At 37.2% G+C, this 14356-nt stretch overlaps 1 long non-coding RNA gene across 1 annotated transcript; it reads left to right on the top strand.

Moving 5' to 3' along the window:
• The first annotated feature begins 9356 nt into the window (after positions 1 to 9356).
• Positions 9357 to 10591, top strand: LOC149111822 (uncharacterized). Its single transcript, XR_016207513.1, has 2 exons — positions 9357 to 9948; positions 10377 to 10591. It is a non-coding gene; the product is annotated as an uncharacterized LOC149111822 (long non-coding RNA).
• Positions 10592 to 14356: the final 3765 nt, after the last annotated feature.

Raw genomic sequence — 14356 nt, 5'->3', positions numbered from 1 at the left:
TAAAAGGTTAGATTATGATAATATGGTTAAGGCTTTGAGGTTAAGCTGGTTAAAACGAATAGTCGACCCAGATTACTTTGGTTTCTGGAATTCTTATCTTGATCATCTTTTGGTGAACGACGGGGGGTTATTTTTAATTCAGTGCAATTACGATATCAACCGATTAACAATCTCAGCAACTTTCTATCGAGAACTATCGGATTGGTGGTCAAAATCAAGAGGTCAAGGATCCCGAAAATATACATAGGTATCTATTATGGAACAACAAAGAAATAAGGATTGACGGCAAAAGTGTATGTATAAAAGTATATGATAATAATATCATATACACAACTCATCTGCTTTATGAGATGACAAATATTGAGTCTTTCAATGTCGTCAAGGGTGCAGGACTGAAGAACTCCAACTTCTTAGTATGGACAGGTCTAAGGCAATCAGTTCCACTGAAACTGCGTGTTCATGAGCCCAATTTGGAGAATATCCTTGATTTAGAAAAAAATTATGTGTCGTGATTATTATCATCTTTTTATAAAGCAAAAATACCAAAAACCAAATAAATGGGCTAAGTTGAAAGAGAGAATTTGGTTACGAATGTATCTGTTCGAGTACGCCTAAGTAAAACGCTCTGAGAAACTTCGTTAAGTATAATAAAGATAAAATCTCGAACTAAACGATATTCTCTCGTATTTGCTTGTCACAGATTTATATGTCTTTACAAGAGTGAAACCCATGTAGCGAATCATTGTACATTTCAGCTGAAAGAAACTAATATATGTTGACCCCAGCAAAACAATTCTTGGCTTGCACTGTCACGCAATCCAGACACAATAAAAAAAATTATTTGAAAATCATTTAGTGGATAAAATCAAGAAATTGTGATGTTATAGGAGATTGATAAAGATGATACTTCTCCAATTTTTAAGTATGTGTTTTTCCCAAGCTCAGATATTCGTCGAAATATTTTGCACAAATTTACAGAGCCCAGTACGGAGCCGCCATGTTGGTGTACCTCCGTGGTACGCCAACATTGCGGCCGGTAAATGGTGTAAACATCTGGAACTTACTTTGGTTATCTAGGCGACTGATTATCTGTACTGAATAAACAAGCATCTACATAAGCACTTTTCCTAATGCTTTAACTTCTGAATGGACTAAAAATCACGAGATCAGTATATGTTTTTTGACAAACGTGTTCGTAGGTCTATGTCACGCACCGCCATAACTCTGAAATTCAAAATGTCTCGCTCGCTTGAGAAACGCAAATAACAACGACAAATTCTAAGGAAAATAGACTGAAACGTATATAGGCTGATATAAAGACCTTGACTCATTTCTTGCCTTAAAGACCAGCAAACGAGTAATGAGCTATTACTCGATTCCAAAAAAAGCAATCAAAAGCAGAATAGCTTGAGCACATCGACTCGATTGAATTTCGTACGACTTCAAATGCAGAACATTTAGCTCAATTGCAATATAGCTAGTGCCTCTCAGTATAACGGCTGCCTGGGTACACGCAGCAAAGCGTCTAGTTTTCATTTTTAATCTTCCACTTCATGCTCAGTTACAACAACTTGAAACAATTGCAGTAGAGGCAATAGGGATGTACAAGATAAACTTACACCACTGATATGCCCTTGACGTAAATTACATTTCTTAGAGCATATTCAAGAAAGTAGCTTAATTAATACACGTGAAAAAGAGTAAATGCTAAAAGTAATAGCCCGTACAAGAGCCAATGTTGCACAGAATAGTGATTAGCAAAATAGTAGCAGTAAAGTAGATAAGTGGGCCGCATTTGAAGATAGTCGCTTGCCCATTCCCTTTCCCGTGCTATTTTCGTTTTGGCAATTACAACAATTCGCTTATATATTTAATCACCAGCAAGTTGTTTGCTTTAAATATAATGCAATGTTAATATTTTTCAATGAATATCTACAAATAGCTTTGAAATATTACAACTGTAGCTTACAGATCACCAGAGCAATGAGGTGGTTTCTCCAGTCTTATTCCATCTTTCAGCTTGCCGTAAAGTTCAACAACCCCCTTGATTCCTTTGTATGGAAGTTGACCTATAAAAAACCCTTGGCATATTATTATTATTTGCTTTTCCTTAACCATATTTCACAGCTAAAAAAAAAAAAAAAAAAAAAAAGAAAAAATAGATCTGGGTGAGAGCTGTGTCGTAGTTATATGCTGAGTAGATTGGTAAACACCGCTGTACATTTTTTTTCAAAATCGACTGATTTGCCGCATTCATGTTAGATCGACACGGAAAACCGTCTTCGACGGGAAACTCGTCTTTAGACGGAAAACTTGTCTAATGTGAATACAGTAAAAAAGGACGAGTCTCCTGTCTCAAATTTATCTGTCTACTTTTCTGTCCAAATCGACGCAAGAATCGGAGAACTCTCTTAAATTCATACTGGACGCGAAAATCCCGAAGAGTTTCAGTCGCGATTATAAGACGTTTACTTTAATTTAAATTCATTAAATTTATTCTGTCAAACGTACGTGGTTCCGTGTTTGACTAGTTCCCGTCATTAAATGTGAATTAGACAATTGTACAATTGTAAGGTTAGCTTAATTTTATTTTTTTAAAGGTGTGACTATCTCTCACTGAGCACTGTCTCATAATCAAATTGCAATCAACAATTTCTGTATGGGTATAACACTGCAGTGCCTTAAATCTCCCACATCAAACATGTATTAATTACTTATCATTGGAAACATTGTCGTAAGGTCGAACTTACCAAGAGTTACTATTTCCCAAAGTACCACGCCAAAAGACCATCTGCAATTGTAAAATGAAACTTTACTTCACTCAGACATTTGGAATCTTTCAGTAGAGGAGAAAATTCAAGATGAACATAAATGTGTATTAGTAGAATTCTACTAGTATAATAATGAAAATGCTGCAATCTGATTGGCCTATCAGCCATTAGAATGCAGTAGCTGTCGGTCGTCCACGAAATGCGACGTTTCTATCGTTTTTCCGAAGTTTTGGGAAAAAAAGTTTAGATGTAAATGGATAATTCTATTCCTGAGAAGACAAAAATAAGGACATAAACGGGTTCTTGACTTTAAAAACTTGAAATTATTGAAAAACCAGTGGGCGCGCGTAAACAACTGCAAATTTACCAAGGGCAGTTCAGTACGTGCGATTCTGTTAAAGCGTAAAGTTCATAATGTGTCGAATAATATTTGGAAACCACTATTTGCGTTAATTTAAGTTAGAATTCTACTAAAACAACTCGATTACTCGCTCTCGATTTCTATGAGGCGATAGGCTATAACTATCACCTCATAGAAATCTCGAGCTCATAATCTAATTGTTAAATATTGCCAGCCTTATGAAGAAACAAATTCTTGCATTAGTTTTCTTCATTTCAAATTCAAAAAACTAGTTTTGATGGGTTTGCATTAACCCGATGAACGAAGAAAACAAAAGAAAGAGCTGTACATTTGGTGTTATATCACATAAAAGTACTACTCCAGAGACCATAACTCTCAAGTTGAAGCAAGGTGAGCGATTAAAAAGGTGATGTTTTTTTTTTTCGAGCTGTTAAGGGGAATATGACTTTCGTTCAGTTGTCAATTTGATATACGTTTACACGACACTAAATAGCTGAAGCCAAATCAACCCTTTCAAACCTCGATTCCACGTCTTCCCAGCATTTCATCAGGCATCAGCGCTTAAAACACTGTTTGAAATAAATCTGTGCCTCGTTTGTAATGTTTCAGAGACAATTTCACTTTTATCTAAATATTGCCTAGGATACGGGCAGGTTCACTTTGAGACACACGCACGAGCGGCGACGAGTAAAGTAACTAGCGAGCTGATCCTGGTTCGCCACTCGCGCGTTTGCTCGCAGGCTAAATATTACTCACACGTCAGACATTGTAGTGAAGCGACCACGCAGAGCTTCAGTTGGCATCCAGAGCCACGGAATTCGTCCCTTGTTAAGAAGAAACAGTTATTGTCATCAACTCCTCTACTAATTTTAGTTCTTGTATACACTTTTACCATAGTAAAAATACAAATTATATTTCTTTATCCTTCATTGACATGAAACCCATATTTACTTTAAAATTGTAGATCATTACACTGTAGACAATTGCCGATGTTTGATTTCCGTTATAATTGGTTGATTGTTAGGAATGAATAAATAGGAAACAATGTCGCCAAATAGGCTTGACCCCATGCACTCCCGCCGTTCTCCACAATTTTCCTGTTTTGTCGGGAACTTTCACCCAGCTATTTTTTCATTTATTTACTTTTTATTACTTTGGTAATTTTTTGTATTAAACCAGTAGTAATGACCTACACAGTGTAGCGATGGGCTCTCAAATTGTAACCAAGATCACCTTACGGGGGGGATCGGACAAAACACCTCAGGCATAAAACATTTCTTTTTCTTTCGAGTAAGTACCTCAGTGGTTTTAATGTACTCGCCATCTTTTGAGACATCTCGTGCCATACCAAAGTCTGCTACTTTTGCAATTAGTTTCTTACCCAGAAGCACATTGCGAGCAGCCAGGTCACGATGGACACACTAAAAAGACGTAAGAAAACATCTTTAATAATTGAACATTTAAGGTAATTCCCCTGAAATAAAACAGTCAATAGATTTTTGCTCAAACTTTGTCCACTGAATATTTGTTACATAAGAACTTTGATCATAAAATAAATAAGGGGGGGGGGGGGGGAGGGGGTAGTTCCCAAGCTTGTAAAGGAGCAGCGAGGCATTGAAAATGTCCCATTTTAGCATTATTAATGCTTATTACAAGAACGCATTCCAAGTTATTGTAAACTCTTTGTGAGCCCAGACTCATGAAAACAGGCCTCAAACTACAGTCAGTATTTGCGTCGGACACAAGTAAACTTTTTAAGTTTGATTTTGACAGACAGCTGAATCCTTGTTGAAATATTGGAACCAAATTGCTTGCCGCGGCTATTCCACTGCAAAATAGAAAAGACCACAGTGCAGCTGCTATTTTCCTTATTTATTCAATTTTCAACAATAGAAATCAGATCAGTCTTTTCTCACGCAAAGCTAATGATTACTTGATTAAAATGACTGGAAAAAATTAGGGTGCCCGAGCTCGTTAGTGAGCTATAGCCGTTCTTCAACTGACAGAACTCAATATTATGGCAGATCCGCCGTGTTTGCAATGTGCGCGTGCACGAGCGCGCGCGAATGACGCCATAAATTATGCGCAGTAATGATGCGCAATGCAAATGTGAGGAATCACCTAAATAATTTAATAGCTAAATCTCCAAAAAATGTCAATCTTGCATAGATGTGAAGTTAAAGGGCTCAACTAAATTTTCTTATTTGGCATGCGTTTGCACAGAGTTAAGTAGTTTCTTTCTGTAATGTAACGTCCACTCCACTCGTTCTGGGGGCGAGAAAGGGGAAGCAAGGGGGTGGAGAGTGAACAGCGTGAATTTGCTTTGCTTTACCTTCTCTCCACCTAATAGTCCCTTTTTAAAAAAATATCTCTGCGTTCATGAATATTTAATTACTTTAATTGGGCTATTCAGCCAAGGGAGTGGGTGCTGATCAAAAAGCAAAAATCGTGTCGTGAATCAAGTTGATGAAAGAAATGAGGAAAGTTTCCACTGATCTCGTGACGCTGAGGATGCTAATATGACTACAGCTATAGGTGAATTTTCTCAAATTTTTTCAAACCGATCACCAACACCATAATGCCAAAGCTGTCAGGCGTACCGAACTTCCAACAAGCGAAAACTGGTTTGTTCAAAGTGCAAGTGGCCTGGATTCCATTCCTAAAATGAGTTACCCCTCGGACGTACAAGGAGGGGAGGGGTGGGGTGAATGCCCCCCCCCCCCTCCACCCATAAGGTTTTTTCAAAGTTTTCAAAAGATTTACTCTAAGGGACTGAAACTTTCAGTAGCTGTTCTTTCATTCTCTGCGGAATTTTTGATACGTCAATTGTGTGTCCATCATTTTGACGTTGCCATGGCAACCATCATAGGTCTTGCTACAAAATCAATTTTTTTAGTTAATTCTGCACTTTTTTCCAGTTTTCCTCATCAAATTGCAGATATTCATGAGTTTGTACATTTCATAAGCATTCTGGCTTGATGTTGTAACGCCTTCCAAACTAAAATGTGGTGTTCCAATTTGATAAAATTCAGAGTAAATACTACGAACCATTCCAAAAATGGCTACTTTTTCGGTGTAAAATAGAAACCTGTCTCGGAGAAAAGTGATTTATACGTTGCAGTCTTGAAAGTTCCATTGGAAATGAGTGCAAAATTGACCTAAAGTGAAACGTAGAGCTTAGACGGAAATCCATTATTGCCATTTAATTCCAAAGACGATTTTTGCAATACACTAAGAATCTTAAACTGGTTTTAAAACTCAGAGGAAAAGTTTCCCAGTTTGGAAGGAATGAAAAAATTCTTTCAAGCAATATCCTATTCTTTATTTGAGTTGAAATGTAATGTTTAAGTCACGCATAAGAAACCGAATGATTTTTTGCATTTCTTGTCTCGAGAGGTACCTCCATAGAAAACGATTCAAAATTTCTGATCCCCCAAACAACACAAGACAGGATTCAAAATTTCTGATCCCCCAAAGAACACTAGAAAAGGTTCAGAATTTCTGATCTCCCAAAGAAAATTAGAAAAGGTTCAGAATTTCTCAGATCCCCCAAAGAACACCAGAAAGGGTTCAGAATTTCTGATCCCCCAAAGAACACTAGAAAGGGTTGAGAATTTCTGATCCCCCAAAGAACACAGGAGAAGATTCGGAATTTCTGATCCCCTGCAAAGCCAGTGTTACATCCAATGTAGCCACATTAAATCATAACATTGAAGACAGGGTTTAGATCTTACTGCCTGCCTGAACAATTTCTAATCAAAATATTTTTCCTTGATAACAACATTCAATTAGAAATTTTATACAAATATAGCATAATTCTTAACAGATTCCATACATTCAGATTATACTGAGAGAGTGATGAAGAACAAGTTTCTTCACAGCAGTCTATTAATATTAGTAACTGTAAACATCACACATTGTATTACAATGATCTATGCACTTAAAATTACAGTAGCTGTAAGTTTAAAAAAACAATAGCAAACAGTACCTAAGAGGATAGGAAAGTTCAGAATTGACCAAAACAGTAAGATTACTCAATCTGCACAACTGTAGGCATAAATGCAGACTCCTCTTTCTCAGTCAGAATTAGCCCAGCTTATGTGAAGGAAAAATTTCTAACAATTTCTGTTTAACATGGAAACAAGGCACCTGACTGTTATATAACAAACAGAGCGTTCAGGAACACTACAGCACATTACAGGGATGACAATTAAAGACTGCAATTTACATGTACATTTAAATTTGTAGTTGATACATTTAAGTGGGTCAATGTATTCTACATACATGTATACAGTGTCCTCCAAAAACCTGTTTCATATAGCAGAGGGCATGGACTTAAGCTTTGCCCAACACGTTTTTACATCTTCAATCTAACTTTTTGAGTGTGCTACCAGTTCATTCACACTTCAGTTAAGCAACCAGTTTAACCATGCTCAAAGGAGAAGAGTATGGGCAAAATTGTTTTTATAAAGACCTGACAGATATGGATGCAAGTATTGTAGCTAATGCTACAAACAATTCTATTCTTTCTTTTTTAATTTGGCATACTCATCTTGGAGATGTTTCCTGGTAGCTGGAAATAGTTTGCTGTCCTCAGTTAAAGAAGCCCTCCCAAAAACGATCATATCTAATAACTAGTTTATTACTAACTTGATGCTACTTGCAACTATCTCATTCCTGGTTGACGGATGAAAATCTCTATCTTTTTTCTATCCAAGAGGTTTTGTAGATAGAGCATAGCTATCTTTGGCATGGCTTAAAGCTAACTAATATCTATCCATCAGATAGTTAGGCAATAGATAGCCTAGCTAAAAACTAGCTTCCTGTGTAGATAGTCAACAGGTACTTAGATGGCCTATCTATCCACTAACTTGTCTATCCAAAAACCACCATTAATGTAGTAAGCCAAAACCTAGGCTATCTGAAGATTAGTCCTTACATTGAACAATAAAACAGTATCCTATCTGAAACCTACCTCTGCTGTAGTTGGTAAAAAAGATAGCCTATCTGAAAACTACCCATCACTCATATCGCACTGTGATAACCTACCCAAAAGCTATCTTAGCCAGAGATAGTAAAAAGATAGCAGCCAATCTAAAAATTATCCATCACTCATGTACATGTACATGTAGCACTTTAATATTAACCTACCCAAAAGCTTTCTTAGTCACAGGTGGTGAAAATATACCTAACTATTGAAAACTCTTCATTACTCATTTTATACGGAACTGTGATAACTGCTCTTCAAATCCTAAACCTAAGTGAAATCTCTGTATTTACACAGAAAAATGTATAAATAACTCATAGCGTTATCAAAACCTGCTACAGTTGTACATTAAAATTAAATACCAAAAACCAGGCACATCCAGATGCAAAAGGAGGACAAAATCTGGCTGGAAATGAGTTTCCATTATGTTGTGATTTATTACAAAACATACTTAAATTTAACATATATCTTTCTAAAATCCTGTTTGAAACACTTCTAAACTGGAGTCTAGTAAATGTTTACATTCTTCAGTAAATTTTCATGAAATGTAAACAGATTTCATGACTGGAAAAGCACAAAATATTCTTGACATGAATTTCAAATTTCAATTACATTAATTTCTTCATGAAAGTATTTTTTTCAATTAATTTTATCCATGAATCATGGGTTTTTCAAATTATGGTAAGACTGTATGTACAAAGTTCTGGAAGTGGTTAAAAGTAATTTTCCGTAACCTAGCTGTGAATTATATCTGCTGTTCTAAATAACCTCTCTTTGCATGACAAAATGCCAAATTATAAAGAACCTTTGAAACACTGCCCAATTAAAGAGAACTTCAACCACCCTAATGAAAATAACATCAGCCTTTTGCAATTCAAGTAATAAGTGGCAAACAAAAGGTCGTGATAATGCAATATGCACATCTAACATAACCTCAAGAGCACCACCATCAACCTGAAAATTAAAAAGGCGAAGGATGTTGCTTTTTGATATCTTGTGTTTTAGGTGTTGTATAATACATACATGTATGCCCACTTGATCCTAGACAAGATATACACTAGCTATATGAAGTATATGTAAACCACATGAGAGAGCTCACATTTATTGCACTTATAGTACTTTTACAATGAATGATTTTCCCAACACGAAATTGTTCGTATATTGTTGTGTTGAATGCAGTTGCTTTCATAACTCCTTTAGCAAATGAACATTTGCATTCACGAAATCAACAAGACTTAACAGTATGTTAAAGCATCTGCATCCTCTGTAATCTTCCAGGATCAATTAACCCGGTCAGAAAGTTTCCAGTATTTCAAGAACCTTCACAAATTATGCAAGAAAATCAGTTTACCTTGGAAAGCTGCAGGAACCATAAGCTTTTTGTAAACCTGACGAGTGTAAGAGAAACCGCCAGCTGCTGGCAAATAGTTTGATTGCCACACTGTTTTGCCAACGAACGTTCATACTTTTCCACCTTTACTGGGATTTGACTCAACTGGAACAACAACGGACGTCTGTAAACAATTTGTGACTGCTTTCCAACGTAGAACAAGGCTATAAAATAACACAGAGCTTTGTTATCGAATCCTAACAACATTGACCACGACCTTTGCCCGCCATTTTAGTGTTTTCGTCCGATCCCATAATCCTTCGGTGAATCTGATAAATGAATACTTTTGACCAGCAGGTTCCCTTTCCAAAGGAGTCGGTTATTTGCGCGTAATTTCGAATCTAACACTGTCAATAGCAGCAAGAAGCATGGCATGATTTGTCCAAGTTCAAATGAGTACCTTGATTGCTTCGATGAAAGAAAGGCAAGTCGCAGAAAAGTAAGTGTATCATAATTGTTGCTCAACATTACAGCTAGCTGCTCAATCTTTGAATCGAAATCAATGTTGTGGCTGAAGAAATGTCGTTGTCATATTTATTTTGCGATCACTGAAGCATAAGGAAGCATAAGGTTTGTTCTCCTGATTTTATTAGCACCCGTAACGAAGAAAGTATTCGCACGCATTTCCTATGTATGAAATGCTCGCATAATAGCTTGTTAGTGTGCTTTTTGAAGAGGTAACTTAAAGTTTACACTGAATTGATTTGAAGCTACAGATCACGCTCGATACACTTCACTCCCGCATTGCCTACATACTGTTCATTATTCTTTACAAAAGAATACACTCCCGATCAATTGATTAATGAAAAACAATGTTAATTCTATCGCTATTTATAAAAATATTTAGCTTCTATTGTTTCATTGCAGAGCAGAGGGGAAAAAAAGGCAAGAATAGCGGCCGTCAATCCGAAACGAACACATTAAAGCAGAAAACGGAGGTGGCGCAGACGGCAGCTGAGTACTGATTAAAATTCTTGTTATCTTTGATGTGAACTTTAAATAGCAGCTTGTAATTCTGGAGCCTAAATTTTCATCTTTTTGAATTGAAATAAAACCTTTCACTGTCCGGCATGAAACTGCAATTTTTGTCTCTATCCTTTGGCGTGGTTTCAAATCGTAATTAGTAATGAACTATCTGTGAATATTTCATTTGTGTACTTTTCTGATGCCCTTTGCTCTGTGATCCATTTTGTCTGTAATGTGCTTAAAGTTACTATCCAATCGTTACTTTTTAGCTATCAGACATTCTTGTGAATTATAAATAGACGGCTATTTCTGTCCTGTCACCTGATAAGGGGGATCAGAAATTCTGAATCCTTTTAAGAATTACAGGTAGATGACCGTTTTGTTCTGATAAGTTATGCACTGGGGGATCAGAATTTTTAAATCCCTTTAAGTCATGTGGGATCAGAAATTCTGAATTGTTGTAGAATTATAAATCAACAGCTCTTTCTATCATGTTAGCAGATTTGGTGGGGGAGGGGGATCAGAAATTCGCAATACTTTTAGAACCATGAACAGATAGCCGTTTTTGACCCGTGAGGTGATGGGGATCAGAAATTCTGAATGCATTTAGAATTATAAGTAGATGACTGTTTTGCTCTGACGGGTTGTGGAGTGGGGATCAGTTTTTCAATCTATTAAAGCCTTGGGTAATCAGAAATTCTGAATCCTTTTAGAATCATAGATAGATGACCGTTTTATTCTGATAAGTTGTGGGCCGGGAGATCAGAAAATCTGAATCTCTCAAAAAAACGAAAGCGCGATGGGTGTACGATCCTTCTTACATTAAATTGTACATTTTGGTGAAATTGGATGTATTGTCCCTGGCGGACTCAACTGAACACTTCTTTTTCTCCTTCCAATAAGCCAAAACCTTTCGGAAACACAAACTTTTTCGGCATCAAATACCAGTACCCTTCGGAATTTTTCCAAATTGGAATGCCACATTTTAGTTTGGAAGGCGTTTTGTGTTAATTTCCGTTATTTCTTGACTTTTTAAGAGAATAGTGAAATCAAAGATGGCAGGTCAAATAACGTCATTTGAAGTCATATGACGTCATAACCAACAAAAAATGGTATCATCTTGTAGAGCAAGCTCAGGGCTTTGTAATCAATGTAAATTTATTTCGCTCTGTCTTAACAGAACGAAAACCCAGAGAGGGGTTCCATGCACCCCTCCTCCCCTCGGACCACGGTGGGGGTATGGGTTAACTTGTACATCCGAACACATATTTTGCTTTGTCCCAATTCATTATCAAGAATAGTCATCAATAAATGAAAACAGCACTTACCAGTTTGCTTTCTAAGTATTGCATTCCATTGGCGATATCTGAGGCAATTTGCAAAAGTTGTCTTTCCGTCAGTTTGGACCATATGTTAGTATACGACGGTTGCTCTTGTTCTATGCATCTTTGAACCCGACTCTTACGCAGTAACTTAACAAGACTTCCACCAGGTACAAACTCAGCAACAATGCATAAAGGCTCTGATGGTAAAAACGTAGTTTTGCTAAAATATTTTCAAATTTAAACCACTGTCGTTCCCAGTCATATACATAAAATAAATTCGTCGCATGTATGCATGAGATATACAAAAATAATTCTTCCCAGGGAAGCTCCAAGTCATCTAATCTGTAATCTCTTCCAACTAGTAATAAGGACTAATCCATTATAGAGATGTGAAGTTTTAAAACATAACACTGACTACAACACTTTGGAATTTTACCGGTAAGCTTACAAAACCTTCACGGAAAGTCACAAGAAACATAAAATGTACTCACTCTTTGGCAATGAAACCTGCATGATCACGTAGCCCATGCATGTACATATGTATATCAAACATCGATGCCAAGTTATACTTATCACGTTTAATCGACGTCATTCATTTCAAAGTTGTATCAAAGTTTGGATGGATTCGACCGTTTTTTTTTTTTTTTTACACTTAAACTGCAGTTAACTAAACATACATTCCCTGTTATTCCCGCGTTCGAGATGACTCTGTCCGTACGCGATTCTATGTATAAGATTCTATAACATTTTTGTCATACCTTCAAACGTGCACGCTCCAACAAGGCTCACGATGTTTGGATGGCGACCAACCTTGATAAGTGTCTCCACTTCAGCAATGAGCGCTAGTCGTTCCGTTTGATTGTTGTTATCTACAGTAAATTACTGGTTGTCTGAACGGGTAGGCCTCGTTCACAGTAGCGACATAACGACATTATGACATGGTGACAAAATAGCTATAGAATGTTCACAGCCCTCTATTTTCTCGTATTTTTATTCGATCGTTGAACCCGCGGAGAGAATCACCAGAGAACTGGGCGCCAGCGCGAAAAGGAAGACTTGACAGGGTAGGGGGTAGGGACTGTTTGGCTCACTTTGCTCGCTTCCCCGCCCAGTGTGCTTCTCGCTCGTTTCGATCGCTTTCGATCGCTATTATGTTGCTATTTTATCATTATGTCAGAATTTTTACACTGCAAACATAATAACATAATGTTCTTCTTATTTCGTTATTTCGCTAGTGTGAACCAAGCCTTACAGGAATGATTAAGTAAGTACACGGCGTCAAACTTAACTAGGTTAGCGATAGCACTGGTTTTCTTTGTAGATTTAATGAGGCTTTTGCGTTAACCCTCGCAAGGTGCATAATCCGCTATCCTGGGTAACGAGATACCCCCTGGAACATCCAAACCAAAGAAAAGTCATGTTCGACTGTTTGAATTGGCTTGTTTTCTTAGTCTGATGTCGAAAATTTTATACCACGCATTACTTCATGAAAAAAGCTCTATCTCTGTAAACATAATTCTCTTCTCTCCTCCGACAGCACCTGAACTACACTTTTTCATTGGAAAGTCGATTCAAAGTGATCAGTTTCCGCGGACTTATTCCTGTAGTGTGCAATTGCAGTTCCATTTTATCTATTATTACGTCTGAAGTGACACATTTAGCATATAAAAAGATGGAACACAAACCTCTCAGAGTTTTGACGGCAACTGGCAATTTGCTACCGTTTCGCCTCAGATAGAAACCTTTGCATACTATACCAAACTCTCCTGTACCAAGAGTCTCTTGCAATATCTCTAATTTTTCGCGAGGAATTTGCCAGTTCCTGTCAATTTCCATTTCTTCCAAATAATTTTCATCGTCAAAGACTTCGTGATCATGTTCGGTAGATTGGCTAGGTTCTTGGCTTCCTGAAGCGGCAGTTTGTTCGTCAACAAGGTGAGCTAATGCATCCCGCGTGATGTCCAACAGGGGATTCTCATCTGGGCCCTGAGCTCTCTGCGAAATAAGTATGTTGGATCAATGAATTGCACTGTGGATGCACTAACAGATCAAAATCTAGCTTCTTGTTCTGTTTTCCCTAGAACCAATCAAAGGTCCCTTTTACTTGTTAGAAATACACACATCTACATTCTAATGACGTTGCCTTTTTTAATTCTCTTCTTCCACACTAGCGTGGCTACTTCGTGTACCTCTTGTTCCGATTCTGTTTTACTTCACTTTCTAATGTGATTTAGAATTTAAATATCACCGGTAAAATGCCATATTGAGTCAAGTTCCTGTGGTATCCAGCTCATGAAAGTATAGTACTTTCACTATGGCGTCACGTGATCAATTTTAGCCAATGTCGCTCGTTTGCAGCCTGTTAGACTCACCCCAGCACTAGGCGTGTTATTTCTTTTCTTAAACCAGAATCTTCGTACGAAGAAAACAAGTGCCATTAGGATGAGAACTGCCACCACCGAACACACTGTGGCCCAAAGGATTCTCCAAGGAAACGCACTGGTTTTATAGCCAAGTGTATAGTTTCCTAACAAAAGTAAAATAACCATTATGTCA

This window comes from Orbicella faveolata, unplaced genomic scaffold, assembly GCF_042242905.1.
Source record: "Orbicella faveolata isolate gen_17 unplaced genomic scaffold, um_ofav_v1 contig_2, whole genome shotgun sequence".
NCBI classification, from domain to species: Eukaryota; Metazoa; Cnidaria; class Anthozoa; order Scleractinia; family Merulinidae; genus Orbicella; species Orbicella faveolata.
Note: the sequence above shows the minus strand (reverse complement) of the source record. Positions and strands in the feature narration are given on the sequence as shown.